This window comes from Tamandua tetradactyla, chromosome 6 (genome assembly GCF_023851605.1).
Source record: "Tamandua tetradactyla isolate mTamTet1 chromosome 6, mTamTet1.pri, whole genome shotgun sequence".
Lineage (NCBI taxonomy): Eukaryota > Metazoa > Chordata > Mammalia > Pilosa > Myrmecophagidae > Tamandua > Tamandua tetradactyla.
Genome location: NC_135332.1, coordinates 73,726,281 through 73,740,337, shown reverse-complemented (window position 1 = coordinate 73,740,337; position 14,057 = coordinate 73,726,281). Strand labels below are relative to the sequence as shown.

The following is a 14,057-nucleotide window of genomic DNA, read 5'->3' as shown; positions in this document are numbered from 1 at the left end:
AACCGCTGTTCAGAGCCCAAGCCCTGGAGCTGCCCTTCAGTCCAGACCCCTTCCCCACAAAGGAAGCTTGGCAAGCCCCTCCCCCTTTTCCATAGGAGGGAGGTTGAGGTCCCCAGATGCTAACAATAGCTGGGGACCCCAGGGAGCAGAAGCCACACGTAGGATTAACCATCTACTGGTCCCCTACTAACCAACAGCAAGTGTTAGCTCTAGTAGACACAGGAGCCAAATGGACCTTAATCTATGAGAAGGTAGCCTGATTCCACAGGCCAGGACTGGTTATAAATGGCCATGGGGCGGGGGGGGGGGAATGATCCGGACAAAGCAGTGCAATCTAACTTTACAAATTGGGAGATTGCCCCCACCCCCACCCCAAGTGGTATACAGTATGTATTTCCCCTATATACCAGCATACAATTTTAGGAATTGAGCTTCTACAGGATGCCACACTGCAAACCACTAGAGGGGAATTCCATCTCCTGTGTAAAGTGATCAAAGCGGGATTAAAGGGGCAGGCAAAACGGTGCCCTTTAAAAGTACCCCCCACTTTGGAGGGTCATGGCTACAAAACAACGTGAACTTCCTGGAGGGCACCCAGAAATCTCAGCCACGGTCAATTATCTGGAGGAGGTGAGGATAGTAACACCCACCCATAGTCCTTTCAACAGGCCTTTATGACTTATACAAAAAAGCCTGATAAACATGGCACTAGATTATGGGGAGTTAAAGTCACACCACCATTGCATGCTGCAGTCCCAAGCATCGCTGGTTTATTACAAGAGACGGGGACCCAATTGTGTCAGTATCATTTTGCATTGGATCTTGCTAATGCTTTCTTTAGTATCTCCCTAGAAAAATCAAGCCAGCCTGCACTTGCCTTCACTTGGGGAAGTCAACAATGGACTTTTACTCTGCTTCCGCTAAGCTATGTACATAGCGAGACCATCTGCCACGGTCTCGTGGCAGAAGAGTTGTCTGAGTAGAAAAGTCCCACACGTGGAACTCTATTTCACTATGATGATGGTGTCATGTTAGCCAGTGACTTTCTTTCAGAATTAAAAGAAGCCTCAGGCTCATTGCTACCTCGCCTTGAGAGTTGAGGATGGGCAGTCAGTTGCCACAAGACTGTAAGGCCTCAGCTATTCTGTTAAATTCTTGAATGTTGCATGGTTGGATGAGACAAAAGCTATAATAGGTAAGGTGCAGTGTCTCCCTGTGCCACAAACGTCAAGACAACTAGTGGCTTTCTTGGTTGTTGGGGTACTAGAGACCGTTTGTTCCTCACTTAGCCCAAATGTTAAAACCCTGAAATGGTCTGATTAGGAAAGGCCATCCTTGGGAGTGGGGTTACTGCCCCACAGGCTGCTTTTGACAAGAGCACAGGCACAGCACTAGAGGGTAGTGGGCCCAGACCTGCCCTGTGGACTGGATGCAGCCAACGCTGATACTGGCTTTGGTGGGGTCTGTGGCAGAGGCAACACACTAAACGAATGCCTCTTGGCTTTTGGTCGCAATTATGGAAAAGGGCAACTGGAAAACCCATTGTGTGCTGCATACGATGCCTTACTGCAAGTGAGAGACTGAGGCAAAGATGCCCGATCACCTTGAAAATGACCACCCCTATTTAGGGGTGCATAAACAACACGGCTTCTAAGCCACCCTCCGGCAGTGCACAGCTGAGCGTGCTGACAAAACGGAAAGCTTTCTGCAGTTTCAGTACCAGCCCTCTGAGTGCAGAAATGCACGAGGCTCTCAGACCAATGTCATATACAGACGATTCAAGTGTTACAGTCGCTGCACCTGAAATAGGTGCTGAAATGCCCACTCTAGAAGGCACATGTACTGTTCCCGAGTCTACTGTGTACACTGATGCCTCTGCTAGCAGGCAGCTTCCCAACTAGACAGCTGCAGCAGTACAGCCCAGTGCTGGTATTATTTGTTGGGAGACTGGCGCTTTACAAGCAGTGGATGGACTGAATTAAAAGCTGTGTGGATGGTAATCGTGCCTGAGCCAGGGGACACACCTACTCTCTGTACTGTGAGCTGGGCTGTTGACAAAGGCCTTACAACCCAGATGGCAGCCAGGAAGCAGGAGCAATGGACAGCCATAGGTCGCCCCTCTGAGGACAAGAATTGCGGGAAGACATCTGGGATGTCTGCCGATGATGAAAGGTAACAGTCTATCCTGTCCCTGCCCTCACTCCCAACCGCGGCCTGGGAACGTGGGAGCCGACATAACCACACGGGCGCAGAGCAGCACAGCTGAAACCAGGGGAGTGGTGGGATGGCTTCATCAAAAAAGCAGACGCCGAAGGTATCAAACTCTGTTGTGTCTGCCCCCACATTTCCAGCTGCCACTGACACGCCCGTATCTAGCAGACCTCACTAAAGCATGCCCTTCGTGCTCCCTGCATTGGCCACGTTGGCTACTACATTAGATGGGACACAGCTGGTCACACACCCTGGTGGCAAGCAGACTACACAGACCCCCTTTGACTCCCGAGGGGGTGGGGTATGCGCTTTCTGCTGTGGACGTGGCTACAGGACTGTCGATACCTTTCCCAGTGAGAAGTTAACGCATGGGTCACCATCTGATGTTTGGGGAAAGCGAGTGCTCTGTATGGGGTGCCCGCACTGCCAGACAGTGATCGGGGGAGCCCAGCCCTGGACCAGCCCTGGACCAGGAAACAGGACATCATGTGGACGTGCCATGTGCCCTGCAACCCCACAGGTGTGGGCCTTATGGAAAGCATGAGTGGTTTGTTAAAAAAATAATAAGAGGTCCTTGCAGCAGGGGACTAAGACGCTCCATCAGGCTTTAACTCACTTGTATGCAATGTCCTGGGTGCTGCACCCACCCCCATTGAAATGCTAAGGCCCTGAGAATACAAGTAAAGGGCCTGCTGTTTTGTAGCTGAAAAGGGAAAATGATAATAATTTTTGTGGCCTGTGGCTCGGACCATACAAAATGGGGAAAATGAGGTCCTTTGGTCTTGGTGCTGGTCTATGCAGCCACATGGGTTGGGGATCTTAAGCCTATGGGGAACAGGAGTCACCCCCTGTAATCTGACCATCATTTATGCAAAAAATGCCTGTTAACATCTTTATCCCAATCCAGGGCCTCCTATTCCCACGGGAATTTTACATATAATTTATGCGGACCCTTTCTTATGCCCAGATTACCAACTGATGAGTGGTGGAGGGCTCTCAAGCTTTGCAAGGGGAGAATACCTGGCATTTAAAACCTCCCCAGAATGTTCCCCTGCCTAGTACTTTGTTATCAACCAGTGGAACTCTAGCATGTACATTATTAAATCAGCAGGAATTACCTTTTAATGTTTTGCCATAAACATCTTTTTTTTCACCCATAGCACCCTAGCAAACAACTTCCTACACTGAGCGTCAGCGTTAGCTCATGCCTACAATCGGCCCTGATGTTGGGTTTGCACCGACTTGCCATCTTCAGCACAATTCTTTGGACTGGGACCCCTGCGAATTGGACTGGTTGGGATATCTTGCTGCCTGGCAGGATTCAACACACTGGAAAAATCTGAAAAAGAATCTTCTTAGTTAAGACTGAAACCCAACTACCATCCTATAACGAGACCAGGGCTTACCTCTCCTCCCTTGTACAGGAACAGGTGAACAAGCCTCAACCTGTATTGGCGGGTGCTATATGTGATGGTTTAGATAGCTGATGGCAGAAGCTGTGACATTTGACCATGTTGCCTTGGTCAGCATGGAACTCATGATGCGGGGTGGCTACCCCCCGAATTGTGTCATTTTACATACGTTAAGCTACATAACACTGGTCTTTTCCATTGGCAAGATATCTCCAACCAACAAGACATATCCTTCCCCCAAGGGAGGGCTATGGACCTGTGGGCAATATGGTTGGTCCTATTTACCTGACGACTGGACAGGACATTGTACGTGGGGACAGCCCTACGTCCCCGCTACCTTCTAAAGATTCTTTACCCCATATCCTTAGTAATCGGGAAATGTTTGAAGTAGATGCAGAATAAAACACACTCCCTGGTGGTACTACCCTTTAGCCATTCTTGTACCAGGTGGAGTGACAATCCTTACTGAAGAACATGTGGCAGCTTTAGCCAAGCACACCGTCCAGGCACTTAATGATTCCAAAATGGCTATCTCCTTGCTAAATGAAGAAACCACGCAGCCTAGGGAAGTCATTTTACAAAACAGAATGGCCCCGTATCCTCCCTGCAGCACAGGACGGCACCCGTGCCTTGATTACTGTGCAGGGCTGCATATTTATCCTGGTCACTCACACAATGTTTCACAAGGCTTGAATCACACACATGATATTGATCGATTATAGTACACCCGCTGTCTAAACAGCTTAGTTCCCTTTCTTGGCCATGGCGGCATCTCTTTGTGGGGTTGTTGTCCCTGTGTGGGGAACTCCTCGGGTTCTGTTGTCTCTTACACTGCTGTTGTGGAGAATGGATGCAACGTCCGTCCCGGTCACTGCAGCCTGCTGTGCGGGGGTGGACTGAGGGGACCCAGGCCCCCTCCTCCATACTGAGAATAAGTTACTGCACGTAGCTGCCTAAATGGCCGGTGCAGAAGCTAAAGGCCATCAGATCTCCTCAGGGAGGAAAGAATGTTCAGATGGTATCGTGAACGAGGCATCAAAACTCCCCTCTCTTGATCACCATTGATAATTTACAAACTTCCAGTCCCCTGTGTCACAGGGCCCTGCTGAAACTCTGTTCTCACAGCCTAGGGGATGCCTTTGACCTAAACCCTTACAAGTTTTACGCTCCCGCCCCCTTTGTGGGTCCCTGACTTCCATTTTCCAGATGGCTGCCGCCGGAAAACATTTCTCCTGTTTGCAAGTCTCGATAAAATCCATGCCTCCCTCTGTGCCTAGTGTGTTGTTTGGTCCTGGGGCTGTGCTTTTCGAGAGCTGGGTGGAACACAAAGACAACAGAGAAATATCTTCAGAGCTTTGCAGTAGGCAGTGGGTTTCTAGATTTTATAGCAAAAGCATGAGCAACAGTTGAAACAAATAGATCAGTTGGACTTCATCAACATTAAACTCTTGTGCACCAAAGAACATTATCAAAAAAGTGAAATGATAACCTCCAGGAATGGAGGAAGTATTTGGAAATCATATATGTGATAAAGGTCTAGCACCTAGAAGATATAAAAACTACAACTCAACACAAAAAGGCAAACAACTCAAGAAATGGCCAAGGGAAACTCTGAATAACTCTGTGACACCTAAGACCCAAAAATGAAGTTCTACGGCCCTAAAAGTTAGCACAGCTATAAATAATAACAGTTGAAGTAGCTGAAAAAGAGATCAGGCCTCAATTAGAATTAAAAACGAAGCCCATCTGGCTGGGACGAAGGTAAATGAGAATATAGGGTAAAAGATGCCAGTGTATGTACTCTAGACCTTCACCTACTGTATGAGACCAAGACAGAGAGGTTTCAGAGAGGTTTATAATGTCTATAACCTAAGTTGTTTTGTTTTTTTTTTTTGCATGGGCAGGCACTGGGAATCGAACCCGGGTCTCTAGCATGGCAGGCAGGAACTTGGCCTGCGGAGCCACCATGGCCCAGCCTATAACCGCAGTTTTAAACCAGCCTATCTGGATAGCTCATTTAAACAACCCAAATTCCACCTGGAGCTCAGAACAGGGAGGGGTTTAATAGTTCCACATATACATATATAATTATTAAACTTCCCATCTGGAAAACCCTGGGTACCCTCTCAACCACTGGGGACTCCCCACAATAGGCCAAGCCCTTGATTTTGAGACTTGTTCATATGAAACTTATTTCTGTAGGGGAGAAGCTAAGTGCGGTAGTTAGGTTCAGGTGTCCATTTGGCCAGGTGATGGTGCCTACCTCTGTGGACTGGAATTATTAGCATGTGAAATTCATCTACGGCTGATGAGATCTGCAGCCGGCTAAGGGGAGGACTTCCTCAATGAGTGATGTTTGATTTAATTAGCTGGAGGTGTAAAAGAGAGAAGTCCAAAGAGAGCTCAGCGCAGCACAGCCGCAGCAGCTCAGCACACCTCATCTCAGCACTCGCAGCTCAGCCCAGACGTTTGGAGATGCAGAAAGGAATTGCCCCAGGGAAGGCCATTGGAACCCAGAGGCCAGCAGAGAAGGCCAGCAGATGTCACCGTGTGCCTTCCCATGTGACAGAGAAATTCAGAGGAAAGTTAGCTGCCTTTCCTTTGAAGAACTGTAAATTTTTAACTAAATAAATCCCCTTTTATTAAAAGCTGATCCATCCCTGGTGTGTTGCAATCTGGCATCTTTGGAAGACTAAAACACTAAAACTACCCAAATGAGGCCTACGAATTGCTTCCAGGAAACCTCTTTTATTGCTCAGATGTGGTCTCTCTCTCCCTCTAAGCCCAACTCAAGGAAAATTATTGCCCTTCCCCGCTACATGGGATATGACATTCAGGGGTGAAAATCTCCCAGACAATGTAGGGCATGACTTCCAGGGATGAGTCTGGTGCTGGCACTGTGGGAATGATAACTTCTGGACCAAAGGGGGTAATAAAATAAGGCATCAGTGGCCAAGAAAGATCAAATAGAGTCAAGAGACTATTCTGAGGCTACTTTTATGCAAACTTCAGTTAGACAATGCCAATTATCATAATTTGCTAACCTGCAACCAACTTCACTCCTGCTGACTCTTAAGAACACCTAGGGCTCAAACTGAGACGCTATAAAGGTTTTGTACACCAAGTTTCCTTTCCTGGAACCTATAATTCCCAGAGGGTTCTGAGATCAGATAAATTCTGAGGCACAAAGGGGCCAGCTTCTCCAATATTAGCAATTAATTTCATCCACTTATCTTTTAGTGTGGATACCCCATTTCAACATGAAAAAGTCAGAACAGGCATTGCCCAAAGGTCCCTATAGGTTGGGAAAAGGAGCAAAGGAGAGGGGGAGGTATAACAGAGAGAAGAGGAATTGGCAAACCAGTATTACTGCTGAATCACTATATTAATATTCCTTCTAGCCTCCAGTGTTTTGGAGCAGCTAGAAGGAAAATTCTGAGATGGTAGAATAATAGCACATGACAAACTCTGGGATCTGTTCTGTAATTACTTGTTGAAGTGTGCTTTGAAAATTATTGTTTTTTCCTTCTTTACTTTGCATATATGTTATATTTTACAATAAAAAACGTTAAAAAAGAAAGAAAGAAAGAAAAGAAATAGCCAAGAGATTTGAAAAGACAGTTCTTGAAAGAAAATATACAAAAGCCCAATGAGCACATGAAAAGATGCTCAACATGACTAGTCATTGAGGAAATACACATAAAAACCACAATGAGGAAAAAACCCACAATGAGTTATTATTTCCACACCCACAAGGATGGCTTTAATAAAACACACCCAAACAATGAAAAAACAAGTGTTCATGAGGATGTAGAGAAATAGGAAACCTTATAAATCACTGTGGGAATGTAAAATGGTGCACCCATGGTGGACAATAGCCTGGCAGTCCCTACAAATATTAAACACAGAATTACCATATTACCTGGTCATTCTACTCTTAGGTATACACCCCAAAGAATTGAGAACAGGTTGAGTATCCTTACACATATGTGCTGGTTTGAAAGGAAGCATGCCCCCTAAGAAAAGCCATGTTTTAATATAAATCCCATTTCATAAAGGTAGAATAATCTCTATTCAATATTGTATGTTTGAAACTGTAATGAGATCATCTCCCTGATTGATGAGATTTAGTTAAGAATGGCTGTTAAACTGGATTAGGGGATGACATGTCTCCACCCATTTGAGTGGGTCTTGATTAGTTTCTGAAGTCCTATAAAAGAGGAAACATTTTGGAGAATGAGAGATTCGGAGAGATTCAGAGAAAGCAACACTACAAAGCAGAGAGTCTACCAGTCAGCGACTTTTGGAGATGAAGAGGGAAGACGCCTCCTGGGGAGCTTCATGAAATAGGAAGCCAGGAGAGAAAGCTAGCAGATGACGCCATGTTTGCCATGTGCCCTTCCAGCTGAGAGAGAAGCCCTGACTGTGTTCGCCGTGTGCCTTCTCACTTGAGAGAGAAACCCTGAACTTCATCGGCCTTCTTGAACCAAGGTATCTTTCCCTGGATGCCTTTAATTGGACATATCTATAGACTTGTTTTAATTGGGACATTTTCTCGGCCTTAGAACTGTAAATTAGCAACGTATTAAATTCCCCTTTTTAAAAGCCATTCTGTTTCTGGTATATTGCATTCCGGCAGTTAGCAAACTAGAACAACATACTTTTCACAAGTGTTCATAGCAGCACTCTTCCCTATGGCCAAAAGTTGGACACAACTCAAATGGCCATCGACATGTGAGTGGATAAATAAATCGTGGTATATCTATTCAATGGAATATTATTCAGCCATAAAAGGAATGAAGTTCTAATACATGCTACAGTGTAGATGAACCTCAAACACATTATACTGAATGAAAGAAGCTAGACTTAAAAGGTCACATATTGTATTATTCCATTTATATGTAATATCTAGAGTAGGTAAACCCATAGAGACTGAAAGCAGATTGGTGGTTGCCAGGGATAGAAGGAGAGAAAAATGGAGAGTAACTGCTTAATGAGCATGGGTTTTTCCTTGGAGGTGAAGAAAATGTTCTGGAAATAGAAGTAGTGGTTGCACAACTTTCTGAATGTACTAATTGCCACTGAACTGTTGGCTTTAAGAAGGTTAATTTTATGTTACGTAAATTTCATTTCAATTAAAAAATGGTACGAAAAAACTATAAATACTCTCTAAGCAGTATAATTTTGCTGTATCCCACAAATTTTGATATGTTGTTTTCTTATAACTCAGTTAAAAAATTATAATTTCCCTTGTAATTTCTTTTGTAACCTGTGGGTTCTGTAGAAATGTGTTATTTAATTCCAATTATTAAAAACATTCCCAGGTATCTTTTTTTTTTTTTTTTTTTTAAAGAGGGAGGAAGGGAAGGAAAGACAGAGAGAAGGAAGGAAGGATGGAAGGAAGGAAGGGAGGAAGAAAGGGAAACATCTTTAAACATTTTCTTGTTTTTATTGTATTTTGTTTGTTTGTTACATGGGCTGGGGCCGGGAATCGAACCGAGGTCCTCCGGCATAGCAGGCAAGCACTTTGCCCGCTGAGCCACCGCGGCCCGCCCCGATTCCCAGGTATCTTTTAATTGTTAATTTCTACTTTAATCCTGTTGTGCTCAGATGACATACTCTACATTATTTCAATCCTTTTAAATTGATTAAAACTTGTTTTATAGCCCAGCATTTGGTCTATCTTAGTACATTTACTATGTGCATTTGAAAAGGATGTGAATTCTGCCGTTGACAGGTGTAGTTCTCTATAAATGTCAATTAGGTCAACTGGCTGACAGTGTGGCAGTGTTGGTCAAGTTTTCTATATCCTTACTAATTTTCTCCTATTTAGGAGAAAATTTCTCCTAACAAATTTTCTCCTATTTGTTCTTTTACTTACTGGGAGAGGATTTTTTAAATTTCCAACTGTATTTATGAATTTTCTCTCAGACTCTGTCCCATATATTTTGAAGCTTTGTTATTAGGTGCATGTACATTTGGGATTGTTATGTCTTTATCTCTGGTGATATTCCCTGTCCTTGAATCCACTTTGACTTTTTTTTTTTTTTTTATGCTGTATGGTGGAGTCACATTTCATTATTTCCCCATGTGAGTATCTCATTATTGCAGCACCATTTGTTGAATTTTTGTTTGTTTGTTTTTGTTGGTTCTTTGTTTGGGAAGTGCATGGGCTGGAACTGAACCTGGGCTCCTGCATGGCAGGTGAGACTTCTACTACTGAACTACCCTTGCACCCCAACAACACTTATTTTTAATTTTTAAAAGAATAGCCATGCTAGTGTGTTATGGACATTGGGTTGCTTTCACCTTTTGGCTAATGTGTGTAATGCTACATCAGTGTACAGATATCTCTCTGAATCGTGCTTTCAATTCTTTTGGGTACATACCTAAGAGAGGATTTCTAAGCCACGTGGTAATTTTATGTTCACTTCTCTAAATAATAGTGGTTGTACAACTTTACATCCCTACCAGCAATGTATGAGGGTTTCTATAGCTCTATATCCTCAACCACACTTTTTTGTGTGTGTGCTGTATGGCAGGGGTCACATTTCATTCTTTTTCCATGTGAATATCTCCTTATTGCAGCACCATTTGGTGAATTTTTGTTTGATTGCTTTTTCGTTTGTTTGTTTGAGAAGCGCATGGGCCAGGAATCAAACCCGGGGCTCCCACAACAGAATTTTACCACTAAACTACCCTTGCAGCCCAACAACACTTATTTTTAATTTTTAAAAGACTAGCCATGTTAGTGGCTGTGAAGTGGTGGCTCATTGTAGTTTTAATTTGAATCTCTTCAGTGGCTAATGATGTTGAACATCTTTTCATATACTTATTGGCCGTTTGAATATATTCTTTGGAGCAATTTGTATTCATATCCTTGGCCCATTTAAAAAATTGTATTAATAAAACCAATCAACATACAATATGAACATTCTTTTTTATCACATAGCTGTATATTCATCATCACGATAATTTCTTAGAACATTTGCATCAAATCAGAAAAAGAAAACAGAAAAACAATCATACATACCATATCCCTTACCCCTCCCTTTCATTGATCACTAGCATTTCAATCTACCAAATTTATTTTAACATTTGTTCTCCCTATTATTTATTTATTTTTAATCCAAATGTTTTACTCATCTGTCCATAAAGTAGATAAAAGAAGCCTCAGACACAAGGTTTTCACAATCACACGGTCACATTGCAAAAGCTATATCATTACACAATCACCTTGAAGAAACACGGCTCCTGGAACACAGCTCTACATTTTCAGGTAGTTCCCTCCAGTCTCTGTGTTATGCCTTAACTAAAAAACTGATATCTATTTAATGCATAAGAATAACTTCCAGGACAAACTCTCGACTCTGTTTGGAATCTCTCAGCCACTGATATTTTATTTTGTCTCATTTCGCTCTTTCCCCTTTTGGTCGAGAAGGTTTTCTCAATCCCTTGGTGTCGAGTCTCAGCTCATTCCAGGATTTCTGTCCCATGTTCCCAGGAAGGTCCACATCCCTGGGAGTCATGTCCCACATAGAGAGGGGGAGGGCAGTGAGTTTGCTTGTTGTGTTGGCTGAGAGAGAGAGACCACATATGAGCAACATAAGAGGTTCTCGTGGGGGTGACTTTTAGGCCTAATTTTAAGTACGCTTAGCCTGTCCTTTGCAGGGCTAAATTCAAATGAACAAACCCCAAGATTGGGGGCTCAGCCTATTAGCTGTCCCCACTGCTTGTGAGAATATAAAGAATTCTCCATTTTGGGGAGTTGAATTTTCCCCCTTTCTCACCATTCTCCCAAGGGGACTTTGCAAATACTTTATTCACTGTTCAAACCCTTCTGGGATTTATCGAGGCATCACTCTGGACAAACCTACAAAATCTCAGGCCCTACTCAAGGTTCCATGTACTGACGGTGTTCAGTTAAGCTCTCCACATAAGTTATATTCGAAAATGCACTAGTTGAAATATAAATTTCGTACCAGATAAACATCTTTTGCTTTAGTCTCACACATTAACTTAAAGTTGTTTTTTTTTTGAATAACAAAAAATATTTTACTAAAACATAAGATTTACAGAAGTTTCCAGACAAGCCATACAAAATGGTCACAAGCTTCTCACTTGAAGGGAGGATTCTATGCTTGACAGCAAAGTCACAATATTATTAGTGAGGATGTGATGTTGGTTTAATGTTCCCATTTTGGTTCAAACAATCAAGCTTGTCCATCTACAGCGTCTAAATAAAGTTAGACTTGGCTGGAGGGTATATTCTAAAGAACAACTGGTCAGCCGCTTTTAACCAATGCATTTAATTAGATCACCATAAAAGGCATGGGAGGGGGGAAGGAACTTAAAAAATAATGAAACTATCTCCCTCCTCAAAAATAAAAATAAAGAAAAACACCCACACCCCTGCACTAACCCTGACTACTACCCTCATTCACAGTACTTTATACTTAAACCAGATAGGGGGAAAAGACTAAGAGCAGGAGAGGGGCCACTGCTTTGAAACGTTTCGCAACAATCCAGATGATACTTCTAGACTTTGCTCATGCTTTGCAACAGCGAATCAGGACAAGGCATAGATTTACTAATGTGCATTTAATCACCAAAGGACTGAAGATGTCTGGGCTTTTATTCTGTAATGTTTCTAAGACTGTGTCCCTTAAATGCAAACAAAAAAGGAAGAAGTCTTGGCAGAACAGGAGAAGTGATGCACACTTGATGATCAGATCGATTTAAATATTATTCATGGCATCTAGCCCAGTCTACGCTGTAGCTGTTTCTATGGCTCTGGCTTCCTTGGTCTTCCATTGCTCGGCTACATCTTTTGCTAATGGATCACCTGGATTGGGAGCACTTAACAAAGCCTGGATTGACAGCAGAGCTGTGCGCATCTGGAGTGCTGGGAACCACTTATCTTTCAAAATATCTAAACATATTCTTCCCAACTTGTCTACATTAGGGTGATAAATTGTGGTCATGAAACGTACTTAGGGGCTAGCCATTGGGTATTCTTCTGGAAGGAACAGTTGTTCAAGTTTAAAAGTCCCTCCCTCAAAGGGGGAATCTTGGGGGCCAGCAATGACCATGCGAAAATAATGCGCGTTGCTCTCCTCTGGTTCTGCTTTAATTCCGGGAACTGGTTCTGCCCGCAAACGCTGGGTTTCCTTGATAATACTGCGGGGCAGCCTGGCCATCTTGTCAGATCCCGAGTTCGGCGTCTCCATAAGTTAAAGTTTTAAACTTGGCCCATTTTTAAAGTGGGTTGCTTGCTTTGGTGTTATTAGTTGTAGGAGTTCCTTGAATATTCTGGATATTGAACTCTTACCAGAAACACGGTTTCCAAATACGTTATCACAGTCTGTAGAGTATCTTTTACTTTCTTGTAATGTCCTTTGATGTGTAGACATTTTCAATTTTGATGAAGTCCATTTTATCGATTTTATCTATTGTTGCTCATACTTTTGATGTAAAATCTAAAAACCCATTGCCCTTTTTACTATTTAGTTGCTTTTTTCAGTGGACCATTTGATTTTCTTTTCTTTCCTCTATATTTTTTAGTTTTTTTCTTAGTGGCTACTTCTATCATTACAATTAACATTGTAGGCTAATAACAGCCTAGTATGACTAATTTTAGAGATACACAAATGCTCTACTCCTATATATCACCTTCTCTTCCCCTTTATATTGTGTGTGTCTCGGAGTACAACTTTACATATGGCATGGCCACTAACAGATTTTAGATGTTAGTTTGCACATTTTCCTTTTATGTCACTGGGGGGAAAAGCAGTTACAAACCCAAAGTAATACAGGATTTTATATTTACCCACGTAATCACATTTACGACTGCTCTTCATTTCTTCTTATGGCTTCAAGTTACTGTCTAGTGTCCCTTTATTACAGCCTGAAGGATCCCCTTTGGCATGTCTTTAGGGCAAACCTTCTAGTAATAAACTTTCAAATTTTGTTCATCTGTAAATGTCTTAATGTCTCATTCATTTTTCAGTGATAAGTTTGCTGGATATAGAATTCTTGATTGACAGTTTTTTCTTTAAGGAGTTTAAATCTGTTGGCCTACTGTCTTCTGGTTTCCACAGTTTCTTTCTTTCTTTCTTTTTTTAATGACATATATGCAAAAAAGCAATAAATTTCAAAGCACATCACAATAATTACTTGTAGAACAGATTCCAGAGTTTGGTATGGGTTACAATTCCACAATTTTAGGTTTTTACTTCTAGTTGTTTTAAGATACTGGAGACTAAAAGAAATATCAGCATAATGATTCAGCAATCATACTCATTTTTTAAACACTTCCTTCTCGGTATAACTTCACCATGACTTTTGATCTTTCTCCCACTCTTTAGGGGTATCTAGGCTATGCCCATTCTAACTTTTTCATGTTGGAAGAGGCTGTAGATAATATGGGAGGGG

The 14,057-nt window shown here is 42.6% G+C and overlaps 1 pseudogene; it reads right to left on the bottom strand.

Annotated features, from left to right (window-relative positions):
- Positions 1–12,361: 12,361 nt before the first annotated feature.
- Positions 12,362–12,838, bottom strand: LOC143686125 (ubiquitin-conjugating enzyme E2 N pseudogene; annotated as a pseudogene).
- Positions 12,839–14,057: the final 1,219 nt, after the last annotated feature.